General features: G+C 50.6%; 2 non-coding genes across 2 annotated transcripts; both read right to left on the bottom strand.

Annotated features, from left to right (window-relative positions):
• Positions 1-267: 267 nt before the first annotated feature.
• Positions 268-350, bottom strand: trnal-caa (transfer RNA leucine (anticodon CAA)). The gene has a single exon. It is a non-coding gene; the product is annotated as a tRNA-Leu (tRNA).
• A 3730-nt stretch (positions 351-4080) lies between these two features.
• On the bottom strand, positions 4081-4163 carry trnal-uaa (transfer RNA leucine (anticodon UAA)). The gene has a single exon. It is a non-coding gene; the product is annotated as a tRNA-Leu (tRNA).
• Between the last annotated feature and the right edge of the window lie 7611 nt (positions 4164-11774).

Below are 11774 nucleotides of genomic sequence, written 5' to 3'. Positions count from 1 at the left end.
CCTTAATAACAATATCTGCATCACCCTCTCATTCGGGAAAACAGTAAAGTATTCATTAAGGATATTGGCAACATCTTCCACCCCGATACAAAGGTTACATTTTTGATCTTTTCTGTGCCCTGCTGTTTGCTTCGTTGCCTCTTCCTCGAATGATTTGATGCAACATCTTTGGGGCCATTGTTATTTTGTTTGTCCATGTTCTTTCCTGTTTTCTATTTGCTCTTCACCGCTGCTCCCAAACGCCTCCAGTTCAGTCAAAACACAACTTGTCAGAAGTGGGATTCGAACCCACGCCTCCAGTGGAGACTGCGACTTGAACACAGCGACTTAGACCGCTCAGCCATCCTGACTGCTTGCGATGTAGTATCAATGCTAAGGAAGTTATTCATTCTTTGTGAAAGTATTTGTGAGATTGTGGAAATGTCTGGAAGAGGAAAGGCCAGCGGGAAAGCTCGGGCCAAGGCCACGTCTCACTCCTCCCGGGCTGGACTGCAGTTCCCGGTGGGCCGTGTTCACAGGCTCCTGAGAAAGGGTAACTATGCTGAGCGTGTGGGTGCCGGAGCCCCGGTCTATCTGGCTGCTGTGCTCGAGTATCTGACCACTGAAATCCTCGAGCTGGCCGGTAACGCGGCCCGGGACAACAAGAAGACCCGCATCATTCCCAGACCCCTGCAGCTGGCCGTCCGCAACGACGAGGAGCTCAACAAGCTGCTGGGAGGGGTGATTATCGCTCAGGGCGGGGTGCTGCCTAATATACAGGCCGCACTGCTGCCCAAGAAAACCAGCACTCAAGAGCTCCCAGAAAAAGTAAAGCGGCCAAAATGTCATCTAATAAACCAAAGGCTCTTTTCAGAGCCACCCACAGTCTCTGTGATAGGACTGGTTACTGTCAGGAGGGAGTCAGAGATGGAGTTATTGTGACAGTGGATTGACCTGTTTCACATCTGTCCAGGTGTGTTTTCAGTTCCCTCTGTGGATTTCGCTCTGTTTATCTGCTCACACATCTCCCCCTCTAGTTAAGTGAAGAACTGAACTACAGGGTGTCAGAATCAACAATTTGATAAATCCTGCTGCCTTCGATTTGATAAATCCCGAGATTATCCCGGTACATTAACGGGAACTGGTTCGGAGCTGATGAATTAATTTAATAATGGAAGTGTCCGGGTTAATTCTCTGTTTTTTATTTGGACAGTTTGAATTGTGTGTTTTTTTTCTCTCTGGTGATCTGAGCGCCGCTTCTCAATGAGAATCTGCTCCCAGAACAGAGTAAATGCAGGAAGGAAGAGACCATTCTCGGGCTGTGTGTTTCTCTCCTAACCTGATCTGTTTCGACCGCACTGTTCCCAGAGGACGGAATCAGTGAGAGTTGTGCACACACAGGAGCTGAGTCCATTGCAGCGCTTTAATATGTGCCTTCTCCCCAGCCCTCCCTATTCTCCGGACACAGAGCTGTCTGTTTCCCCCGGCGGCGGGATAGAGTCGGGGATTCTCTCCCCGCAGTGTCAGGGTCTGCAACCCCGGGGAACTGGCGGTTTCAGTCAGAGTGACCGAGCTGCCTTACATATCCTGTGTACTAATCTCCAATGGATTCAAATATTAGTGAACTCATTGGGTAATGTTTGTAAATAACCCTCATGTGAACGGACCCGGCTCCATTAATGCCTTCCAAATAAAACTGGGATCCATTTCTTTTCCCCAAATGCCAGCTAACGGATCCCAGGAGCGGGGTTGAGATTGTGCTGAGCAGCAATGAGTCTCCGGTAATGCTGCTTTCTAAATTCCAGATCAGCTGTCAGTCCGACAGGCCTTTCGGGAAAGTGATGTGACAAAACAGAAACCATGTGGCCGCCCCTCCAATCTAATGGGTTTGATGATGAACAGAGATGGCAGCTCTTTCCTTTGCTGATTTGGTGGCTCTGAAAAGAGCCCTTGTTACACTTGTTACTGAAACTGGGTTTTAGGTGCGTTCCCCGCGGATGCGGCGGGCCAGCTGGATGTCTTTGGCCATGATGGACCGGGATCATTCTGGTGAATCTGCTTATTTTCCGGCACAAGCATCAGTCGCTGTTTGAACTGTTTAAAGTCAGGGGTGTATTAGCAGCCAGAAAGTGAAGGGCAGTTCATTGCTCCCTGCAGCATTATCCGCCTCTTTCAGGAGAAAAGATCAGACACCGCTCGTTTCTGTCAGTCCCCGAGAAGCCTGTGAGAAGCGGTTAGTCGCTAATTTGTTCCTTTTACAGAGAAGAAGCTGATATTTGTCCCGTTTTAAATGGCTGAAGTGGACCTTCCTCCCTCCGCTTACAGTTAACAGATTGACAAATGAAAACGATTCCTAAAATCGCGTCAGGATTTTGTGACGGTAAATACTGTAAAACAGAACATAAAATGAGAGGTTTTAAAATTGTTGCCTGAAAATTGAAATTTTCCATCACTTCAATTCCTTCCTGCTCTGGAATTGCCGGGCTTTTTCCAATTGGAAAATCTAAGCCAATGAGAACTTCTATTTACTTATATGTGATTCTCCTATTGGTTAAGAATTGGATTGAGAAGAGGATGACCAATCAGAGACAGAGTCAAACTGTGGGGATTCCAGGCCCCCAGTAACTGAGCTGAAACTGTTCAGATTGGCAAACCCTGGCAGTAGCTTCACACATTGGACACTTCACACTGAGTCATTCAAGGGCTGGTGTGAGAGAAGCTTCAGATCCTGTCATTACTCTCTGACTCATTATTCATCTAGAACCAAACAATTAGTAAATGTGAAGCAGTGAAGAGACTTTTCACTCTCACTGCAGAATGTGTCATCTGGGGAAATAAGGAACTATTATATTCGGAGATTCCAGGTACATTCCTCCCTGAACAAATCCATTCTTCACATTCCCGATCACAGCCTATCCCAGCTCCTGTTGTCACCCGACTCCAGCTGAATTGGAGAAACTCATGTGTTGGGGTTTGAGTTGTGAGGTGGGGTTTCTCCGCCAGTGTTACTGTCTTACAGACTCTCCCCCTGAATTTGTGAACTGAGACTGCACCGAATACATCCCCAGTTAGAGTGAGGGCCGGATATCCCTCTGTTTTATTACAGAGAGAGGGGAAAGGGCTGTGTGGAGGGGAGTCACCAGGGATCCTGGATTTACTCCAAATCATTTCCATGTGGAATCTGCAGGCGGGGCCGGGACAGGGATCATTTGATCAGGGGATCAGCTCTTTCCTGAGAGATGTGGGTGGCTCTGAGAAGAGCCTTTGTGTTCAGATGTTTACAAGTTTCCCGCGCTTTCACTTCTTTCCAGACCCTGCTTTCTGAGACTTCGCTGCTTTCGGCTTGACCTTGCTCTTCCATGTCTGCACTTTCTTCAGCGCCTTTCCGCCCGCCGCACTCTTGCCTTTTTTGACCTTCTTCGCAGGAGACTTTTTCTGAAGCACTGCTTTCTTCACCGCCTTATTTGGCGTTGCCGCCGCCTTGCTGTTACTTTCTTTGTTGTCACTTTCTTGTCTGCTGGTTTCTTCACTAAAGATTTCTTGTCTGCTGGTTTCTTCACTGAAGATTTCTTGTCTGCTGGTTTCTTCACTAAAGATTTCTTGGCTGCTGGTTTCTTCACCTTCTTTCCCACCTTTCCCTGGGTTTTCCTTCTTGCTGAGTTTGAAGGAGCCGGAGGCGCCCTGTCCCTTGCTCTGCGCCAGGGAGCCTTTGTTCACATTCCTCTTGATACTTTGCTTGATCTGGGTCTTGAGCTTCTCCTGACCGGTGGCAGACCTGCAAGGAATCAACTACCAGCTAGCGTATAAAGCGAGACCAAGGCTCAGGGCCTTCAGTTACCTGGAGGGGAGTCGGAGAGGCAGCGGATCCTGTGAGGAACCACAATCCAGGAAGGATGAGAAGGTCATTGTCAGGGTACAGAGGAGATTAAGTTAAAGATTTACCAGTTTATAATCAAGCGCAGAGCCAAGGAACGGTGCTGGGGCAGATCAAATAATAGGAAGCTGTGATCAGTTGGAAGGCAAGAGTGATTAAATGACAGAAGAGATGATGGTGCAAGGCAAAAGTCAGGGAAAGAATAAGTAACATTTTGTAAGCACAGATACCAGGAGTGGGGTTTGAACCCACGCAGACACATGTCCATTGGATCTTAAGTCCAACGCCTTAACCACTCGGCCATCCTCGTACATTAACCCAACACTGAAAATGAAATTTAATGTGATCCGGGTGCCATCTGGCCTTTTACAATACAAAGTTATGACTCCTCTCCCATGCTAAATTGGACCCTTCATTATTTATGAACCTCAATCGGATCACCCCTCAGTCAAGGTTTCTCTAAGGTGTAGGGTCCCAACTCTTTTAGTCTAACTTGATAACCAAGATGTCTTATACTGGGAATTCGTCGAATGTCTCTCCTCTGTACCCTTTCCAAAGCCTCAATATCACCCATCATGTGAGGAGACCAAGACTGGATACAATATTCCAAGTGAGTCCTGACCAAGGTTTCATAAAAGGACAAATTCGGGACATCTCAGATACTGAAGGAGTCCGTGTCCAGAAGCAGCAAGACCTGGACAACATTCAGACTTGGGCTGCTAAGTGGCAAGTAACATTCACACCACATAAGTACCAGGCAATGACCATCTCCAACAAGAGAGAATGTAACCATCTCCCTTTGACGATAAACAGCATTACCATCGCTGAATCCCCCCACCATCAACATCCTGGGGGTTACCATTGACAAAAGCTTAACTGGACCATTCATATACATACTCTGGCTACAAGAGTAAATCAGATAGTGGGAATTCTGTGATGAGTAACTCAGCTCAAGGCACGTGGTGAAATGCTCATTAGGAGAGCTGGAGAAATGGACTGGTCAGGTGGGCAGAAAAGTGGCAAATGGAACTCAACTTGGAGAAGTGTGAGGTGATGCCTTTGGTGAGGTCAAACACAGCAAAGGAATACACAATTAATGGGTGAATGCTGAGAGGTGTAGAGGAAGTGAGGGACCTTGAAGTGAATGTCCACAAATCCCTGAAAGTAGCAGGACAGGTTGATAAGTTGGTTGAGAAGGCTTATGGAATCCTTTCCTTTATTAGCCGATGTATAGAATATAAGAGCAGGGAGGTTATGCTGGAACTGTATCAATCATTAGTTAGGCCACAACTTGCGTTCTGTGCGCAGTTCTGGTCACCTCATTCCAGAAAGGATGTAATTGCACGAGAGAGGTTACAGAGGAGATTTACGAGGATGTTGCCAGGACTGGAAAAATGCAGCTATGAGGAAAGATTGGATAGACTGGGGTTGTTCTCCTTGGAATAGAAGAGGCTGAGGGGAGATTTGATTGAAATGTACAAAATTGTGAGGGGTCTGGATAGAATGGATGGGAAGGGTCTATTTACCTTAGTAGGGAGGTCAGTGACTAGGGGGCATAGATTTAAAGTGATGTGTTGAACAATTAGAGAGGAGATGAGGAAAGGTTTTTTCACCCAGAGGGCTGTGGGAGTCTGGAACTCACTGCCTGTAAGGGTAGCTGAGGCAGAAACCCTCAACTCATTTAAAAGGAGTCTGGATGTGCACCTCAAGTACCTGAACCTGCAGGGCTACGGTCCAAATGCTGGACAATGGGATTCAGCTGGGTGGCTCGTTTTTTGGCCTGCCTGTGCTGTAAACTTTCTATGTTCTATGATTCTATGCAGACACAATGGGCCGAATGGCCTCCTTCTGCACTGCAATAATTTTGTGATTTTTGACTCTCCAAAACTTGTCAACCATCTACAAGGCACAAACCAGGATGAGTGCAGCACCAACAATACTCTAGAAACTCGACGCTGTTCAGGACAAAGCAGCCACCTTGATTGTCACCCCATTCACCACCTTAAACATTCACTCCCTTCATCACTGACGCACAGTGGCAGTAGTGTGTACCATCTACCAGATGCACTGCTGCAACTCACCAAGGCTCTGCAGACAGCACCTTCCAAACCGAAGACCTCCACCACCTTGAAGGACAAGGGCTGCAGATACATGGACACTCCACCATGTGCAAGCTCCCCTCCAAGTCACACACCATCTGATCTGCAAATATATCGCTGTTCATTCACTGATGCTGGGTCAAAATTCTGGATCTCCCTTCCTAAAAGCACTGTGGGTGTACCTACACCACATGGAGTGCAGCAATTCAAGAAGGGAGCTCACCGCCACCTTGTCAAGGACAATTAGGGATGGGTAACAAATTCTGGACTTGTCAGTGTCGCTCACATCCCATGAAAGAATATGCCTCATTTTATACTCAATTGTCCTCTGAATGCAGCCCATCCCTCTATTTGCTCCAACTATCACTTCACAGCATTGCTGCTGTAACTTTAGAGATCTGTGCACTAGAACATCCAGATCTCTGCTCAAAATTATTTTCTTTTTTCCACCTACTTTAATGTTTTTCCCTGAAGCGTGTATGAATGTTGAGCATTCGCCCTGTCCACATGAATAACACTGCACTTACCCAAATTAACCATCATTTCCCAGTCATGAACCCAATCTCCCAACACATGAAGATCAGCCTGAAACAGTCGAGTATCGTCTACAGTCTAAACACTCGCACAGATCTTCAAATCATCTGTAAATTTACAGATGGTGCCCCCTACACCTACATCCAGATCATTAATAAAAATAGTAAAGAGCAACAGTCCCAACACCGATCCCTGTGGGACACCACTGGTAACTGGTCTCCAAACAGATCCAGATCCATCTGTAACTAATTTCTGCCTACGTCTGCCAGTCAGTTCCCAATCCAGATCAATATATTACCACTGATACCAGGGACTTTAATCTTATAGAGACGCCTCTGGTGTGGAACCTTATCAAAATCTTTTGGCTGAGATCTGCTAATTGAACACAGGCCGGGGATGAGGCCTAGGCCTGTCCTGCTTTGTGTGTGGGTCTCAGGACCACACAAGGTGAGATCAGCTCACTGAGCACAGGCCCATCCTGCTCTATATAGTGCTCAGTCCCTCACCAAATGAGAATAACTAACACACCACAGGCCATGGAGCCTCGGCCCATCCTCCCCTGATTGCGGTTCAGTGCCAACCAGGTCAGATCAGCTAATTCAGCACAGGCCGGAGATGGAAGCTGGATCTTTACTGCTCTGGGGACTCCTTACCATGCCAGGTGCGATGAAGTAAAATACCACAGGCCGGGGATGGAGCCTGAGATTTCCCTGTTCTGTGTGGGGCTCTGGACAACAATGTGTGAGAAGAACTATCATCCCTCAGGCTGAGGAAGGAGCCTGGGCCCATTCTGTTCTGTGTGGATCCTACCACACTGAGTGGGATCAGTTAACACAACACAGGCCATGAATACAACCAGGCCATTTCCTGCTCCGTGTGGCTCAGTATCACACCAGGTGGCATCAGCTAACACAGCACAGGCTGGGGCTGGGGCTGGAGCCTGGGCTCGCCCTGCTCTGTGGGCTCAGTAACAACCCGTAAGATGAACTTTTTTCAAAAGACTTCAGTGCATTTATCTCTGTCCAACACTCTGAGGCAGCTTTCTGTGTTTATAATGAGTGTAATTTATTGACTGGTCTCTTGGATCAAACAGGGTAACAGACAGAGGTCTGTGTGCAGAGGGTTTGGGGGTGAGCTCTGATTCCTAACCCTTTCTGGATTGTGAGGAATAAAGAATGAATGAGAGAGAGAGAATGTGGGAGAAGGGATGATGGAAGAATTTGTCCGTGAACCTGATTAAAAGTGGCTCAAACGCAAGATAATATTAAGATATCAAGAGCAGAACATTAACATAATCTGAGTTCCGCGATCTGGTCGGGTCCCATTCCCCTGAAGTGAGGAATGAACGCGTGGGGAAATTCCGCCTGGAGTTATATTTGTCTCCAATGAAGATGAGTTCACAGTGAGGATGGAATATCTCAGTTGGGAGAACATTAGATTGAAGAACCAGGATACAATCCCTGGTTTCATCAGTTTTAATTTGGTGTCTCCTTCATTTTAAGTAGAGAGAATCAGAGGGGAGATTTTCCACTCTTGACCCCATGGGCTGAATTTTAAACTAACGGTGCGGCTCTCGGCAGAGGCACCGGAAGTGGGTGTCGTCACCACACGAGTGAAATGTGGCCGACCGACCCCGATCACGGAGCAGCCGACCAATTAATGAAGGGGAGGCGTGGGGCCCATGTAAACAAGGACCAGAGGTAGGGAACGAGGCACCGATGGCACCGACATCTGACACAACGGCAGGTGCTGGCACCATATTTAAAGGGCTGCCAGCCCTGCATTCACTGCTGCCTGGTTTAAAGGACTGTCTTCCTGAGAGCCCTCTGCTGCCCCAGGTCCCGTTCTGCTGCCTCTGCTGTCCCAGAACCCGTTCTGCTGCCTCTGCTGTCCCAGAACCCGTTCTGCTGCCTCTGCTGCCCCAGGTCCCGTTCTGCTGTCCCAGGACCCGTTCTGCTGCCCCAAGACCCGTTCTGCTGCCTCTGATGCCCCAGGACCCGTTCTGCTGCCCCAGGACCCGTTCTGCTGCCTCTGCTGCCCCAGGATCCGTTCTGCTGCCTCTGCTGCCCCAGAACCCGTTCTGTTGCCCCAGGACCCGTTCTGCTGCCTCTGCTGCCCCAGGATCCGTTCTGCTGCCCCAGGACCCGTTCTGCTGCCTCTGCTGCCCCAGGATCCGTTCTGCTGCCTCTGCTGCCCCAGGACCCGTTCTGTTGCCTCTGCTGCCCCAGGACCCGTTCTGCTGCCCCAGGACCCGTTCTGCTGCCTCTGCTGCCCCAGGACCCGTTCTGCTGCCTCTGATGCCCCAGGACCCGTTCTGCTGCCCCAGGACCCGTTCTGCTGCCTCTGCTGCTCCAGGACCCGTTCTGCTGCCCCAGGACCCGTTCTGCTGCCTCTGCTGCTCCAGGACCCGTTCTGCTGCATCTGCTGCTCCAGGACCCGTTCTGCTGCATCTGCTGCCCCAGGACCTGTTCAGCTGCCTCCGCTGCCCCAGGACCTGTTCTGCTGCATCTGCTGCCCCAGGACCTGTTCTGCTGCCTCTGCTGCCCCAGGACCTGTTCTGCTGCCTCTGCTGCCCCAGGCCCAGTTCTGCTGCATCTGCTGCCCCAGGACCTGTTCTGCTGCATCTGCTGCCCCAGGACCAGTTCTGCTGCATCTGCTGCTCCAGGACCTGTTCTGCTGCCTCTGCTGCCCCAGGACCAGTGCTGCTGCATCTGCTGCCCCAGGACCTGTTCTGCTGCATCTGCTGCCCCAGGACCTGTTCTGCTGCCTCTGCTGCCCAGGACCCGTTCTGCTGTCACTGATGCCCCAGGACCCGTTCTGCTGTCTCTGCTGCATGATAGGTAAGGAGCTGAATGCGAGCCTGCAGTGACCATGGTCCAATGGTTTGGTGATGCCTTCGTGCAGGTTCGCCTCCAGGTGACAACAGATAGGTGGAAGATCCTCTTCCCCAGGGATGGGAGGTGGAAACCTGTCCACCTGACCAAGCAAAGCTGCTTTGAGATAGAAGGTGAAGTCAGAAGCCGTGGGGTCATCCCCAAGACATGGATCCAGTGCACGAAGTGGGTCAATGACCGGATCCGGGCTGCTCAGGCGCAAACTCAAAACACTTTGGACTCTTTGGACATTGCGCATGGCAGAGTGAGAGGCAGTGTTTGGTGGAAAGGGAGTGACCACCCAGTCATGTGTATTGGGGAAGGGCAGCAGGACATGCACCTGAGGCTTGGCTGCATCTCGGTGGGAGGTGCACGTCAGTCATTGTATAAACTCACACAGTCCCTCGAGAGGGGCCACATGCAGGAGGAATATGTGTGTCCACATCATGGACTGCTGGACTATCACCATCAGAGATATTGGGCTTGTCCCCGCTGGGAGACTAACTTTGTTGATCATAGTGGCTGCAGGAGAAGACAGCCCACAATCGGAAAGAGCGTGCCAAGACTGGCAGTGGATGCCTTATCTCCATGTCCTCATCCCGATGGAGGAGGAGGCCATGGAACAGGCCGGGCAGCAAAGCAGCTGCTCCATAGCTGATGGAGAGACAGGGACACCTACCTAAGAGAGTGAGTGAACATCTCCTGGGGCACAAGGGAGCATCCGCTGCAAAGGAGCCACACTGCTCATCTGTTCACCACTGCATCAATGGAGCTGCACAGTAGGGGTGGTTGGAATGTCACGATGGGCAGACCCTAACCCTTCAATGTCCCTGTTTTCACATGCAGGCTAGGATGAATGACAAGAGCGAAGAGCTGGAGAGACTGTGGGACAGCCAGACACCTCTGAGGAGGAGGAGGGAGCCTCAGATGGTGCACCATCACCTCATTCCCCTGCACCCTCCACCAGCACAGAAACCCTCAATCTGTGGGTATCCACCTGCTGTTAGATTTGGGCACACAAGCTGGTGAGCACGTCACAGACAGGCCCGGGCAGCTGACGGAGGCTGTGACAGCCGAGGCCACTGGCAGTTGGAAGTCTGTGGGAGGCCAGGCCCATGCTGAGTCCCAGGCTGATGACGTGCCTCTGGTGTCACCAGCAACACGGGAAATGCTGCAGCTGCAGCAAGAGGTCAGGCAACATCTGGCAGAGTTGCCAGAGGTTATGTGTACCCAAGTTCGGATGATGGAGGAGTCCATCCAGGCCTTGCATGCTGTACTGTCTCTGATGGGGGTGTGTCTGGCTTCCTTCCTTGAGAGATTGGTAACTCTGATGGAGAGCCAGATCCAGTCGACCAATCAGTGGCTGCCGGAGATGTGCGCAGACCTGCACTCCATCGCTTTGTCCATGAGCTCCATCCAGCGGTGACAAGGCGAGAGGGGGGACGAGGCACCTGAACTCTTCACCAGGTCCACATCCCTCTCAGGTCAGCAGGGAGTTACAAGTGTGTCTTATAAGGGGGAGGAGCAGCTGGCTGCTACATCTGGGGTCTCCTCTCAGGGTGCTCCTGGTGTGGACAGTAGCTCCAAAGCCCCTCTGCCAGTGACACAAGTGATGCCAGTGCCTGCCTCCATCATCCTCGATGACAGAGGGGGGTCCCTGTACCTGTGCAGGAGGCCCTCAGTGTGCCGGGGCCCTCAAGGTTCCTCAGGCAGCAAGAGGACGGCTACCAATGTCATCCCAAGCCATGGGGCAGCAAGGTCAGCAGCCTGTCTCCACCTCAGCTGACAGAGCAGGGGGAGCACCACGTAGGAGCACCCGGAAAAGATTTAAGAAGAGCACCTAGATTCACTGAGGGGTTCACGGGTGAATGTACATTCCAGATGGATAGGGTTGTGTTTGGTGTCACACGGAAGAAAGAAATGATGTTCTCTCACTATGTCTCATTCCCATTGTTGATGCCCTTTGGGACTTCATTTAAACCCTTCCTCCCAAGGGGCTGGAAGTGAGGGACCAAGCCCTGAGTTCACAAAGCTTCGGCCTTGTCACTGTGCGATGTGTACCTGGACACTGCAGTGCAGAAGGAAGGAGGCGACAACAGGGCTGCTTAAAGCTAAGACTTTTTTGCTGTGGTTCCAGAAGGTGGTAAGGCTCAAAGGAAACTTGAATGTATAAGGGTGTCTCATGTCTCCCTTGTGTGTATCTCATGGCCCCTTTCCTACTGTGCCTGAGGTTCTTCATCTGGCACTGCTTGGGCAGCATCCTCCTCCACATCCTCATCATCAGAGGAGACATCACACACCACGATATCCTCACTAGTCAACACCTCGCCCCTCTGTAATGCCAGATTGTGCTGTGCACAGCAAACCACCACGATATGCGAGACCCTCGCTGGGACATACTGAAGGGCTCCACTG

The sequence above is a fragment of the Heterodontus francisci genome, unplaced genomic scaffold, assembly GCF_036365525.1.
Source record: "Heterodontus francisci isolate sHetFra1 unplaced genomic scaffold, sHetFra1.hap1 HAP1_SCAFFOLD_102, whole genome shotgun sequence".
NCBI lineage: Eukaryota > Metazoa > Chordata > Chondrichthyes > Heterodontiformes > Heterodontidae > Heterodontus > Heterodontus francisci.
This window is presented reverse-complemented; position numbering and strand designations above follow the sequence as displayed.